The 14,458-nt window shown below is 37.3% G+C and overlaps 1 protein-coding gene across 7 annotated transcripts in view; it reads right to left on the bottom strand.

Moving 5' to 3' along the window:
• Window positions 1-14,458, bottom strand: part of RBFOX1 (RNA binding fox-1 homolog 1) — an 873,300-nt gene that overhangs the window by 820,134 nt on the left and 38,708 nt on the right. The window lies entirely within an intron of this gene.

The raw sequence follows: 14,458 nt of genomic DNA on the forward strand, positions 1-14,458 counted from the left end.
TTCCATACTACAGGAGTAAGATACCAGTAACAACAACAAAATCCTTAGGAAACTAGGAAGGAGGTTTGATTTACGTTGCACCAATAGTGTAAATTTATCGCTAAAAGAAAAACAAGTGTTTAGTCCTATTTTGCATTTATAACACCAAAAAAAAAAAAAAAAACACACAACAATTTATGAATACTAAGGAAGCTTCCTAATAGCTCTTGTAACATGTATTCATTAACACTGACTCCAAGATGTCTTTACTAGACTGCCTCCAGTACAGTGCAAGTAACACTCATACCACTTAAACCACCTAAGGTTTAAGGTAATGGAAACTTTAAAGACCTGACAAGTATTGTGCGTGGCTATGACACTCACCTAACATTATCCCATAAAGCTGAGAAGTGTTAGTATGGGCATCCACATAAGAGATCATGAAGCATGATTAAGAGATGCCAGCATTTTCAGTGTTACACACCTCTGAGTTGCATTATCTTTCTACCTGGACTCCAGCTTTGTTAGTGAGGGTGCTGAGGCAAACAGCTGACTGACATACTGCTGAACGCAAACAGCAACCCAAAGGCATCTATGAACACTGGGCAGTGGGTTGCATCCTGCAGGGCTCTTGGCACCTAGCATCCACCTTCACCCACTCTGCATATGCTTGGCCAGTAATCAGACACGGAGGCATTCCCAGCTGCTGTTAGGCTCAGGCCATTCCATCCCATGCTGTCCCCCCAGCCTCCTGTCCCCTCCCCAGAGCCAGCCAGCAGGCACAGAAAAGGGGCATGCACGGCTGTCAACCTCCCCACTGTGACAAGGACCAGCCCACTGGTTTCCTCTGTGCAATCATCTTAGTGACATGCCACAAATTAAAGCTGTACAGAGATTCTTTGGGTGGGAAGACGCAACAGAGTTTGGACTCCAGGAGCATGTGAACTTCTGAAGGACATGCAAATGACCAGAACAAGCCAAAACAACGGGGTGAAGCTCACTGAGCAGGAAAGTAATCTCTCCATAATAAAGCATCTTAGGAAATCAGTTAATACTGTGATCATCCACTACCATAGCAGCTATATGTTTCTGCCAATTGTAAGAATATTAAAGCTATTCTACCTTTAGTGAACATGTCAAAATCCAAGTCTCTGTTTTTTACTGAAACAGAGAAAGCAAATTTCCCAACATTTCTTGGAAGAAGGCAACACATTTTCAGTGTCCAAGCATCTTCTTCACATATACGTGCACATGTACCTACACATAACAAACATCCCTCTGGAGTCATAAGCTACACAACTTTAAATTTAAACTCCCCTCTTTAATTGGGCCTATCTAAGATGTCTGGTATCTAAGCTGTGGGAAGGCACAGTTTCAATTTAAAAATCTGAGATCCTGCACATAAATCAATCTCACTTCTCCTAACTCACCAGTCCGTCTCAACAACTCACACTTGGCATATGTTCCCTTAGGCACCACCACCTGACACTGTAAATTAGTCATCAGCTGCTGACTAGGATTATTTGAGAGTTTAGATAGGAGTTAAAGGTCTTTAGAGGCTCAAGAACTGAAAATTCCTTCCTACCAGCTCCCCAGTCCCGTGTCTTTCCCATTAAGAACTAGCTTTGGGTAAAGAAAATCAGTGTATGAAAAGTGGATCAAGTTTTGAAAAATGGATCAAGTTTTCCCTTTGGACAATAGTCAATAACTAATGCTTCCCTACACCATGTGTCCACAGCTATTGAAATTTCACTAATGCAAGATCACGTTATCATTTACAGATATGCTTTCATTCCTTTTGTTGTTTAAGCACATAATTATTTTGAGTAGACAAAAAGCACTTAAATGAATTTCAGACATTGCAAGCTGGTGCTGAATATTTTAAATTTGCCTGTACTGTTTTAAATGAGTAAATTAGCATAGCATCATCATCATCAGTCCTCTGTTGCACCAGCCATTTCTCTAGGAAACTGACCTATGATGGAAAAAAAAAAACAAACAAAAAAACAGAAACAGAAAAAAACAGAAAAGGCAAAGAATCTGTACTGCGTAAAGAAACTCAGACCACATCCAGTAAGTGGAAACCCAGATAGGTTACCTAGTGGATAAGATCTTTGAAGATTTCCGGGATTTCTGCATCCCAGAAACAAAGGGAAATGGTACGCTTACTTCCACACTGTACATGGCATTTTACAGGTAATTCAGGTACACTTAACCCTTGCATTAGAATTTTCATTCAACTGAAACAGCTTGCGTGACCCAATAACCTGAGATTTTAATTCTGTGATGCTCATGACAGCAGAAATTGAGAGCTCTTTGCTTAAATTCATGATAAGCCATTAAATTTAATAACATTTCAGGTTGCAGTAAAATAAACTTGATGAAAAATAAACTTCTGTCTGAAGCTAGAAGTGCTTTGATACTTATTGTTATGGAAAACAAGATCTCAACAGTGCTCGTATGTCAAAAGTACGAAACAAAGCCCTTGCCAAAGACGTTACAGAATTATTCAGCTAAGTTTCTATCTGCAGTGAGATGGCAGGAGTTAAGATTTCAGACAACACTGGATATTTTTTGTGTTTCTGTTAAACAATCATTGCTAGTATTCACATATTTCTTATCTGATCATTAACCACTGACATAATTAATATGCACTCATAGAAGCCCCATAACAGCTAGAACATAATCACCTATAGATTTGATTCATGGAAATGCCTTTTTGAAATAACTAAGACAGATTAGATTCCTTGAAGTGTCTTGGATACAGAAGCAGCAAAAAGCAAGTTGGGAGTTACCAACTGTGGAGGGGTACTAATTAACAACTCAATTAAAAAAGGCAAATTAAACTTTATGGTTCATTATCCTTCACTGCTTAATAAATTGTTCTGCTAAGCAAATGATTAAGAGTGATTATTCCAGAAAACTGAAACAGTAGCTATTATTCAACTTATTAAAAACAGTAAAATAAAACCCTTTGAGTTTTAAAAGACCCAGTACATACTGATTGCAGGACTTCATTCTAACTGAAAAATCAGTAGCCTAATTTTGTTCTACATCATTTTCTCTCTCATATTTTATATCAAAAACTACATTCCACTCTTGTGATGGAAGAAGTCAATTTATTTCTTAAATAGTCACATTTTTAAAAAACATGTGATCAGTTTTGTAGCTTGCCAGAATGAATTCAGTTCTTCTTAACACCAAATGTCTTCAGTGACTGGCATACTCAGAACTTTTGGAATTGTTTGAAAGTTTTGATGCTTTGGATACCAACGGACCAATATTACACTAACAGTTTATTCACAGAGGATGTTTTGACAAGCTGCTGAAGATGAGACTACAGAAGAGAGACCTCACTCTCCATTTGACACGACAATCTATCCCCTTCCTTGGTCTTCATAGTCTAGAAGTATTGCCCTAACAAGGGTTGTGGATTTTTTCAAAAAATCAGATTCAGCAAAATACATTACAGATACATTAAGAACCTAAACCCACTGGTACTTTGTGTTCTCTTTCACATGAATGTCAATTAACAGACTAGAATATTTAGGTGCATGTATCAGAGACTTACCTGCAACAGTTTATGGTGAGAATTATCTGAATCTCGTGCTACGTAACACTGAAATTGCTACTATACTATGCTAATAAAAATCAAACTTTCTGATCAGTTAGAAGCTATTGGAAAGATGGTCTTTTGCTCCTACTTAAAAAATACTCTTTTTAAACGGACTAATTTTCTTCACAGAAAATACCAAACTGTACTTTAATGAGATAATTAAAGAGAACTCAGTTGGAAAACTCTGTGCATATCATTCATGAAAAAGGAGTTTCTCACTCATCATAGAAAAATTTTAAATGGACCTGAACACTAGATATTCTAACCAAGAAATTCTACTCATGGAATATCAACCTACCCAATTTTACTTATACAGTATCCCGTTATTTTTTGAATGAACATTTTAAACTTTCTAAGCATTTTCAATGACTGCAGAGAGACTTACTCAGCAGAAAACAGACATGAATTTCTGCATGAAAGCAGATTATTTAGCAAGACAAGCAACTTATCTGCAAAACCATGGAAACAAATTAAAGTGTACTGCTGACAAAGAGATAAGTCGCATAAAAATTCTGAGCTTGTGATTATCAACTGGAAATAATGAAAAGCAATCTTACTATGAAGTTTTATTTTCCATGCATCCTCCCTCTCCCCCTGCTTATTAACATGCTTTGATCGCATCCTCACTGGCAACGTGATGCATCTTCGGCAATGCCCCTAACAAAGCCTACTCTTATAAGATCTAAAGTGAAAGCTTAATATCTAATCTATACAAATTCCATGACACGATGACTTGCTCATAATGAAAACATACGGTAGAACTCCACAAGCTTTCACTCCCTTATTTTAAAATCATCTCCACTAAATCCACTCCCTTCCAAATCTAACATCCCTATTGGATTAAACAGTCCACTTCCATAGAATAGAGAAGTAAATATCTGTATAGATTATGGTCTATATAAACCAGACTTGCATGCAAACAATGGCCAGTTTTCAACCAACTAGTAGATATGGAAAAATTCTGGCCAAAGTCATCTTTGGGTCTGAAACAAAAGTGGTTTTGAAAAACAAATAGAATTTGTGAGTAAGGAAAACACCAAAACCAACAGTATCAATAAATAAGGGAAATGGTTGAGGAAGCTAGAAGGAAAGGAAGGAAGCAGGTAATGATACAAACCATTGTGGAGCGAGGGAGATAGTCACATAGTTTATGATCAAGTACCAATCTTGCCTTTTCTATGTATCTAGCACACCATACAATCACTAACAATGCTTGTGAGGATATACCCCTCTCATGACAGTATAAAGCAATGTTTCCTAGCGCTGACAATTCCAGTTCTGTTGTCTACATGGGAATGTTATTAATTGTGGGGTTTCAACATAAATATATGTATTATATATGTAAATACTGCCTCTCAAAGAAATAATAAATGAAACCTCAGTCAAGTGAAGAGAGTTAATCCTGTGTTCCTCATGGTGTTGAAATGGTACCAAGCACTCTTGGAATAATGGCAGCAGAAGGCCCTGCAACAGCCAGCACCACATTCACACACAATGCTGATCCAGCAGCTCTTGCCATGCAAAGCCAACTGGCTTAAAGGAAAAACTATTAGTAAAAGGAACTCCTAAGAAACTTCCACTGATACACTTAAAATCAGCTGCTTTTACTTCATTATTTCATCATGACATGATATCTGAAATGACTTTTTATGCATTTCTCTGTAAACGCTACATGAAGCAAGTTTTCATTTTTCCAAAGCTTCATTTATTTTAAGGGAAGAATGTGTGGTAGTGGTAGTGGTGTGGTAGTTTTACCATGCTGGGCAGCTAAACACCAGTACAACAGGAAGACGTTTTATTCAGGTGGTGTTGATAGCATCTCCATCCTCTCTTTTGTTGGAGTAACAAAAACACATCAACATTAAAAAAAAACAGGCAGACATATAGCAATTGATTTCCTTGCCATTGCAAGAAAAGAAACATCTTTAAATTAATATTGATTGTTCAGTATGAAATATCATACTCGTCTAATATACATGATGAATTCATTACTGGGAGAGTCAAGTAAGATAAAATGAGAAATACTCAAGGGTGTAACTAGTTTTATTCCTCATACAGTAAAGATATGGAAATATTGATTACCTTTTCAAGTGAATACTCAAGTAAAATAAAATCTCACCAAAAGTCATTATCAATTTCAGCTTAATGCTTACAGATCTCCAATGAGAATTTAGTTAAGCACGAACAAATATATGAAAATGCCATGATAAAACAGAAGTGCAAGGGATTATTTGTACACTGAACTTCATGCAGGTTTTAAAAGTTAAAGACAGCCTCAAGTATTTCTGCTCAGGTAACCTGGGGTATTGAATGTCAACAATAGACTTAAAAAAAAAATCCGATGGCAAAGCAGATTTCAAGAAGATGAAACAAGATTTACTGTAACTTGATAAACTAAACCAAGCCCAAGCAAAGAAATTTCTACATCAGGAAGGCAACAAATAATTCCACATTACCACCTGTTTAATGATTCTATTGTGAAAGTTTTACTTTATTATGATAAATACTCATTATGGTTAAGAATTTTATTGATTTTTATTGATGTATTTACATCTTTTCCTCTATACTACCTTCCAAAACAGATAACATAGTGCCACTCAAAGGTAATTTATTAAAAAAAAAAAAAAAAAAAACATGAAAAAAAAAAAAAAAACATGAAAAAAGCATTTGTTAGCCTCTGATTACCTCATAAATAGCAAAATACAACTCTTTGCTAGTTTTTGGGTTGCAGACTTCAACTTCTAAGAATAAGATGTAAAGTTCATCTGGATCCTCACATGTCCCCCATTATCTTTACAGGTATAATTACTATCATCTGTCTCAAGTCAAAAAATCCACATAAGAGAATGACACAGAATTTATGGATAAAAGTAGCATCTCCTTTAGTCAAGCTCACAGACTTGCAGCAAGAAGAAACACTCTTTGGCTGCACATGCCATTCCTCCAGACTCCACGGGGGGAAAAAAGTTAAACTGTCTTTATCTAGCTGCTTTGCTCATGTCAAAGCATGCAAGTTAGAGGGATGACTTTGAAATTACAGAAGAGTTCCTAAAATATCTATTATCTACTTCAAAGAAGAATTAATTCAGGAAAGCCTTATTGCTAAGTTTATATAAGAAGTCAGACTTGATCTCAAAGGTTCAACTCAGCTTCAGTTATTATGCAATTTCTCAAGTTCCTGTCAAGGCAAATTGCTATTTTTTTCTTTCAAACCAACTGTATCTCTTATGACGGTTCAAGAATTGTCAAGCCCAACCACTTCACACCATAGATGAATTAACAGAACTTGGACAGGAATAAATACAAACCAGATTTTAAAATGTTCACATTAACAGGATGGCAAGATTCAGTGAGCTTAAATGCCTTATTTGTTTCATTCACTTAAATAGTTGTCCATCTAACTTCTTTTCTTTATTGCTCAGGTACCAAACTGCACATAAGCTGCAACCTGCGTACAGGAAGCACTCCACGATCCCGCAAAGCCAGCAGCCAAGGGTCCAGGGGTTTTCCATGGAACAGACAGAGAGCAGAACACCAGCACCATAACTCCAACGTTACCATAGTATTTGTATGGGTTTAAGGCAGCAAGATTTGAGCTAAGTACTGCTATTAAATACAGCAAAATGGTTTTCAAATTCAGAATGAGGCTTGTGTTTCCGAATACTAAAGGTCACTTAGCTATTATTTATTACTTCATATCACATTGATTTATCTGAGGAGAAAGTGGAAGATGGACAAGTTCCAGCCATCGGGACATTATCCTTGAAGTTACGTTAACATGGCTTATTTAGTGCTGCTCAAGTGGTTTCAGTGATTAACAGCACAATCTCCTCGGAGTACTGTTTCACTCTGTTTCTGAAGAGACCAAAACAGCAATTCAACTGCACTATCCAGCCTAGATAAGCAATTTTATAACACCTGAATGCAGAATGGTGGACTCTTTCCTTGCTTAGGCAAAAGATTATTTTCAGATATATTCTGAAAGTTATTTAAATTAATCAAAATATTTGGCAAGTTGTTTTTTTTGATCTGTCTGCTTCCAATCAGGCTTTTATGTAAGACATACTGAGAGATGGTTAAAAGCGAAAATATTTTAGTATTGCTATCAAAGAAAATATTAAATCTTTCTAAGCAGAGAAGTTACCTACTGACCTAGAAGAACATGATTTTGTATTGCAGAAAGTCTGTTCACTTTTCCAGTCTGTCTTCCCTAACCTACATGTATGTACAAGCGATATGCCTAATTAGAAACACCACCACCTCCAAAATGCACAAATACCTGTAAACAGCATGTGCAATCAACAAATATCAGTGGTAATAGGAGGAGAGAAGATGGACTTAATATCAAGCCAACTTATTAGCTTGGTTGCCCTATACATTTCACCTTCATTAACTTCCAGACTTGCCCTCTTTGTACAAGGTTTACAGCCTGAACAGCTTTTTGTACAGTTTACAGCCTGAAGCTAACTAATGAACATCCAGATGAGAGGTGTCATGGGAATTCACATGAGAAAACAGGATGGTTTTCAAAATTTAATCCATTCCTCACACTGAATGCCTCACAGTGCAAGCAACACTAATTTATGATTAAAAGAAAAAAAAAAAAAAAAAAGAAGAAAAAAAAAACATGCAAAACTAGGAGATTGGATAATAAACATATCTTCCTTATTTTTAGGTTCCTGGAGCTTTTTCAAAGTAGATTAAATAATCTGCCTTTGAAAGCTGAGCAAGTACATATGTTCCAGAAATAGTCCAATTTACTCAGCCATTATGCTTAGCTGTTCACTCTATCGCAACCTCGTTATAAACTTTTTTTTTTTTGGTACTGTTGCCTTAATAATTTTATCAATTTAAACTCAACAGCACCCAGTTTATATTGTAGTTTGCACAAAACTATTTCTACAATGATGTCGGGATCCAAAAGCCTTTAACCACCATACTTCACCACTGAAATGCTAGTTTTGGTCTGTGGTGACACGAAATCCTCAGAATTTCTCTACCCATTGAAAATGAGGGAAGTCTTTTTTTTTAGGTGTTATTACTCATTAATTCCATACACCATGAAGGTTAGATGACTCAAATATCAGCTACTGCAAAGCACCCTGAACAATGATACTCAATCACACCACACAGGAAAGGTTTCTTGACTATTTTAAATTATAGTTCAGTTTCCCAGATCTGCTGAGAAAAAAAAGGCAGCTATTTTTCCTCCCTTTTGTAAGATTGCCATGCTTTGATAGACTTCTCTCTCATGATCCCACAACACTTCTTGCACTTTTTTTTTTTAGAGAACTTTATACCTGCATTAAAGAACACACGACAGCAAGCAAATGCTGTGCTTCCTTGTTAGATCTTTTGCCTTTCATATCCATCTCATATTTACATTGCAAATGCATCTTTGAGATGAGAAAGTCATTTAACTCTCACAAGCTCAATGAATTTCATGTAACCCAGCACAGATTTCCTGCAAATAGCTATGCTCCCAACTCAAAAGCCTCTTGCTCTGTTTTTCTAGGATAATTATATTTCCCATGTAATTGTGTTTTTATCTTAAAACAACCAAAAATGCATTATGCAAATCACTCCTTTCAAGAAATCACTTTGTGAAACTAAAATAAATTTGAAGGTTTATTGCCTTGCAAATTTCTTCACTGTAGCCCTTTAAGTGACAGGACACAAATCTCACAAAACAAGGCAACACAAGAAGAGAAGCAGGGACAAACGTCTGTAATCTAGTCTGAAAACCAAAGCGGGTGTGATGCCATATCTCAGAAAGCCTGCCTCTGGGAAACAAGTCTTCTATTATTTGAAGGGAGCTCCTGGAAGGTGCCAGGGCTATGTACCACTAGTGCAAACAGACCAGATGCTCGCTCGGCAGCTCTGCCCCCTGCCCAAAAGCTACAGCCCACCATGCTGGGGCAGAGCCAGCACACTCCAGCAAGGAAGGTGCTCAGAAGCTGCTGCAGACATGCACACTGACTTTCCAAAAGCAGTCCATCAGTTCTTAAGCTGCTCTCAGAAATGTTGAGATCTAGCTGCACTCCAAACAGCCATACTGGTTGCAATTTCCCATGTAATTTCCACCTTAGCTTGTCCTTAGGTTTGAGCATGGGTCTGAGCTCATCCCACCTGTGTACAGGTTCTCCTGATCACAGTCTGTCTTAGCTTCAGATTCCTCCTATCTTAATTAGTTCTGCAGCATAGAAAAGGCTTCTTGACTGCAATAGTTTGTGTCCTCATGGATCACTCCATGTTCCTCTTAAGTCCCTTGGGCTTCGTGAGCTCTGCAAGGAACTGACCTCCTTGTTCTGCTCTGTGGGTACTTCCACAACCCCAATCCCACCAGAAATGGCACAGAAAAAACAACTCAGCTACAGGACAGCCACCTCAGTCTTCTGCTGCATCCTGCCTCAGCAACAGTTACTAACACGATCACTGTCCCCAGTCTGCAGGGATGGTACCTGCAGACCTCTGAGCAAGACCCTCCCCAGGCGAGCAGACAGAGCAACATGGCTTTGGGGGATCCTGCAGAGCAATTAGACACTGAGGTGCATGCTGCAGATCTAAATGAAAACCAGTTAACAACTTCCTTCTGGAGGAAGATAATGAAAAATGCGAGATAATGAAAAATGAATATCATCACTTCTCCATAGCAGTACTAAAGTATACAACAATTATCCATATATAAGCTTATTACTAAATAATTCTCTCAATTTAGTAATTGAGAGAATCCTCTCTTCATCCCAGAGGACTCCACAGAAATTTTCAATGCAGCATCATATGCTGTATTTAATAAATCAAATTCATCAATTTTTATTATTTACCCTTTATATCAGTTATTGTAAAACATCAAATTTTCTACAGAACTTTAAACATATGCATTTTCTACATCTGGCTCTGTGCTGTGACTTCAAATAACAAGGAGAATGAATTATTTTTGGCTGACCCTCACCCCATGTTTCATTTATGATCACTATAAAGAAGTGACCTGTGCTCTGCCAAAAGCCAACGTCAACTTCTGTCTCCTGCTGGTTACATTCTCAAATGAAAACACTTACAAGAGACCACGTACTTACTCTTTGCTGCCTAGAGCTCGATGCAGAAGAAAGATTTAAAGAATTGGAAATTCATGTCCTTTGACCGCTCACGAACCACACCAGCATACTACCTCCAGAACAAAGCCCGCCCTCTTACTGCACGAGGTTGTCAGCGTACTAATTGCAACGCTGCGGATTTGATGTGCCCTGCCACTCAACCAGATGTACCACTGGGGCCCCATTGGTAAACTGCTTGAAGCTTTTTCAAAAGGGAATTATTTATTTTTTTTTGCATTACATGCTCATAGCACACTTCCCAGACAATTAGAAACAATAAATGCTTGTTAAAAGCAAGGCGATGATGGCTGCAATTTAAAAATCTACGTAACTCTGTCAAATAGTAATTTATTATTTTAAGTCTTGAACCATACTTGTGTGGATTGTTAAGGCAAAAACATTGAAAGTGCTGGTGTCTGAGGATTGGTCATTTACCAATACGAGAGGCTAAAGACAAAGCATACCTGTAAATAACTAACAACAGTATTCAGTAGCTTAAACACAGAATTAACCCGTTAAACTTAACCAGTTTATAACATATATTTTCCATTATCACTTCAGAAAATAAATGTTACTGTGAAAAGCCCTGAGAATCACTATTATGGCTTTGATCCTTAATGTATTTTACCTCTGCTGATCCTCTAATTTGGATACTTTCTCCTATTTTTGAGGAAAACAGAATAGGCAGAGAGCACTTTTTTTCCCAACTAGAAAACTTATGAAATTTAGATCCTTCACATATTTCAGTATTCCTCTCCAAATATCCTGTAGAGACAGCAGAATGACAGATGAGAAACTATTTAACTGTTGCCTCCTGTGAAAAGCTGACTAATGGACAGACTCAAAGTTAATTTGTTAATAGAAGAGATTCTGTGCTCATTCATCTCCATTTTCTATTGGAGGAGGAAGTTTCCATAAAATGATTATTTCATTTCAATGGCAACACTTTCTTTTGTCTCTTACTCTGCTGTCATCTCTTCATCTCCATGATTCACAGCTCTGAAAGCTGATACATCAAAGGAATGGGAATTAAGAAAACATACGGATTAGACTCTCAACAGTAAAAGAATTGGTTTCCCATCAGTTAATTTTTTAGTGCATGTTTTTATAACAACATACAAACATGAAAAAAGAGAACAAGAAATTGATCAGCTTCAAAGTATCAACAAGCCTTTGCCCACACCAATGACAGTTGCTTTTCACTACGTGCTAAGGAAGCCGTTGGCTTCTCAAACAACCACTGTGCGTTAACTAATACCAATACCACCGCTGTTTTCTTATACTTTCAGGGCGATAGCCTTACAATTACATTTTCTGAAAACAAAATTATGTCTTACAGTTGTACACTAACGTGGAGTGAAGTCTGTTGCACTCTTACACTGATGATTAAGAAAAGTAATTTTGAGGTGAACAGCTTTAAAAATATGCGTACTGGAAGTAACAACAGAAAGACTGCAAATTGAACTCAAATTTTTACCAATCTGAAACAAACAATAAAGTACAGTGGGCCACCATTCATTAACCAGACTACTTCAGCAGAACAAAACCATCCGTTTGGCAAACCCTCTAGCTACAAGGAAGAAATTAATCCTGATCTGACCAGCCAATATTTCATGGTTTATGTGCTACAAGTAAATTACTGTGTGCTGCCATGGAAGGTTTTGCACATCACAAAATACCCAAAACATTTCGTAACCCTTCAAAACTATTTACCACCTCCATCCCATATAGTTCATATTATTGTTCAACTTGTATTTGGTCTTGTTTCCCACGCTGAAGATCCCAGATTCTGCAACCAGCAGGACACACATGATGTCCCCCATCTCTCAGCAGTATAGTTCAGTGGGTACTGCAGAAGTGTCCTATAGCCTAGAGCTGCCTTTTAGTACAAAATTATAGTTGCTAAGAAAGTATTAAAAAAGATTAAGTATTAGTTAGCAGAAATAAGCCTTGCTTTTCATTAAAGTGCATTTCAGTGTAATGCTATTAAAACTCTCCAGGGCAGGATTAAAATGAGATTTTATGAAAGTGGGTAATTAAGAGGTCAGCAATATTCTTGAACACTTATGTTGTTTTTTATAAGGATATTCTTTTTTAAAGAAAGAATATATCACCCCACGTTACCGGTAAACTCATTAAAATTGAGGATAACCATTTTAGAAAAAAATAATCTTGCTCATTTTTTCTTTGCTTAGCTAGATAATATCAGAGGATCCCTGTGTTGCTCAAATACAGGAGTCCCTCTGAAATTACAGATGAGATCACCATGATCAGACACTGAAATCATGATAGTAAAACAGTACATAGAAAATAAAAGGGCAAATTACATTCAAAAGAAAAAAAAAAAAAAAACACAATCTTTTTAAAATCACTTCTTAAGTTGCTGTACTGGCTGGGATGGAGCTAACATTCATCACAACAGCCCTTGGTGTTGTGCTTTGGCTTCATGGCTACACCACTACATGGTGTTTGCACAGCATAAAGGCCACCTTTGGGGGGGCACCCACTACATTTGTGTGGCATTTTTGTACTATACACATTACATACCAGTGAAACACTGACAGCTGCAGAGAGGAACAGCAAATACCTCTCAGGGGATAACAACTTGATGTTTGAGATCAGATCACAAGAACACTGAAGAAGATACAGGACTTCATCTGTTTGAAGCCAAAAAGAGAATTTCAGCTTCATGGGCTGCAATTTCTCTCTTGAATTTACCAAGGATGGAGGTTGACCACAAAAATTTCAGTCCAATTATGAACATAGTTCAAAGAAATTTAAGCTATCTGCACCTTCAACCAGAGCCAAAATATTACCAAAGGGCTAGAAAACATGTTCTAAGACTATGTATGCCACAGAAGAGATTTTTCATTACGTGCACTCAGTGAGATGTCTGAATGAGTAACTATTGGCTTTTCAACCAGATTTAGAGTGGAATGCTGCCATGTGATTCAGTGAGGTGTTTTCACATGTGGATAGAGCCAAGAATAGGTAAAGTCCAACTGATCTCAAAATAAATGAGCACCAACAAGAAAAATCAGCTGCACATACTTGAAACATTCTTTAGGAACTGGGAATACTTGATATATTTGGCAGAGTTGCAGCCAGGAGCAAAAAACCTTGCAATACTGGAAGTATGCTGTGAAACAGATATGAGGTATCTACCCAGAATAACCCCTCTTTCCGTGATTCTTGCTTGCTCTCTCTCCTTACTGCATTTAGGAAATCAAAGTGATTTAATATAAAACAGCAGAGATAGGAGACTGACTGCAACTCCTAAGAAAAAGCCTAGGAGGCTAATGAACCATTATGGTAAAGAGCTGAATAAGCTGGGATCCTGAAAAGAAATTAGAGGTGTATTTTAGATAAGCATGAATACGATCAAAAAACATTTCGTATAGATTGCTGTGTGCAAGTAGGGCACTTTGCTTAATCTCATCCAGCTATACAACTTAAATGAAAGAAAACTTCAATTTGACTTTCAAAGGCTAATGCCTAAGGTATTTTAGGAGCAGCTTTGAAGAATGCAAAGTAGCATGCCTAGAGGTATTTCAAACTACTGTTGAAAAGCCAACAAGTTAAGTTGTTAGGAAGCCAGACTCAGCTGCTTCTCACAGGTGGCTCAAATTGCACCAGGAGATGCTTAGGTTAGAAATTAGGAGACATTTCTTCCCAGAAAGAGCAGTCAGGTATTGGAATGGGATGCCCAGGGAGGTGGTGGAGTCACTGACCCTGGGGGTGTTCAAGGAAAGGCTGAACCTGATGTTTA

This window comes from Aythya ferina (assembly GCF_964211825.1).
Source record: "Aythya ferina genome assembly, chromosome: 15".
Classification (NCBI taxonomy): Eukaryota; Metazoa; Chordata; class Aves; order Anseriformes; family Anatidae; genus Aythya; species Aythya ferina.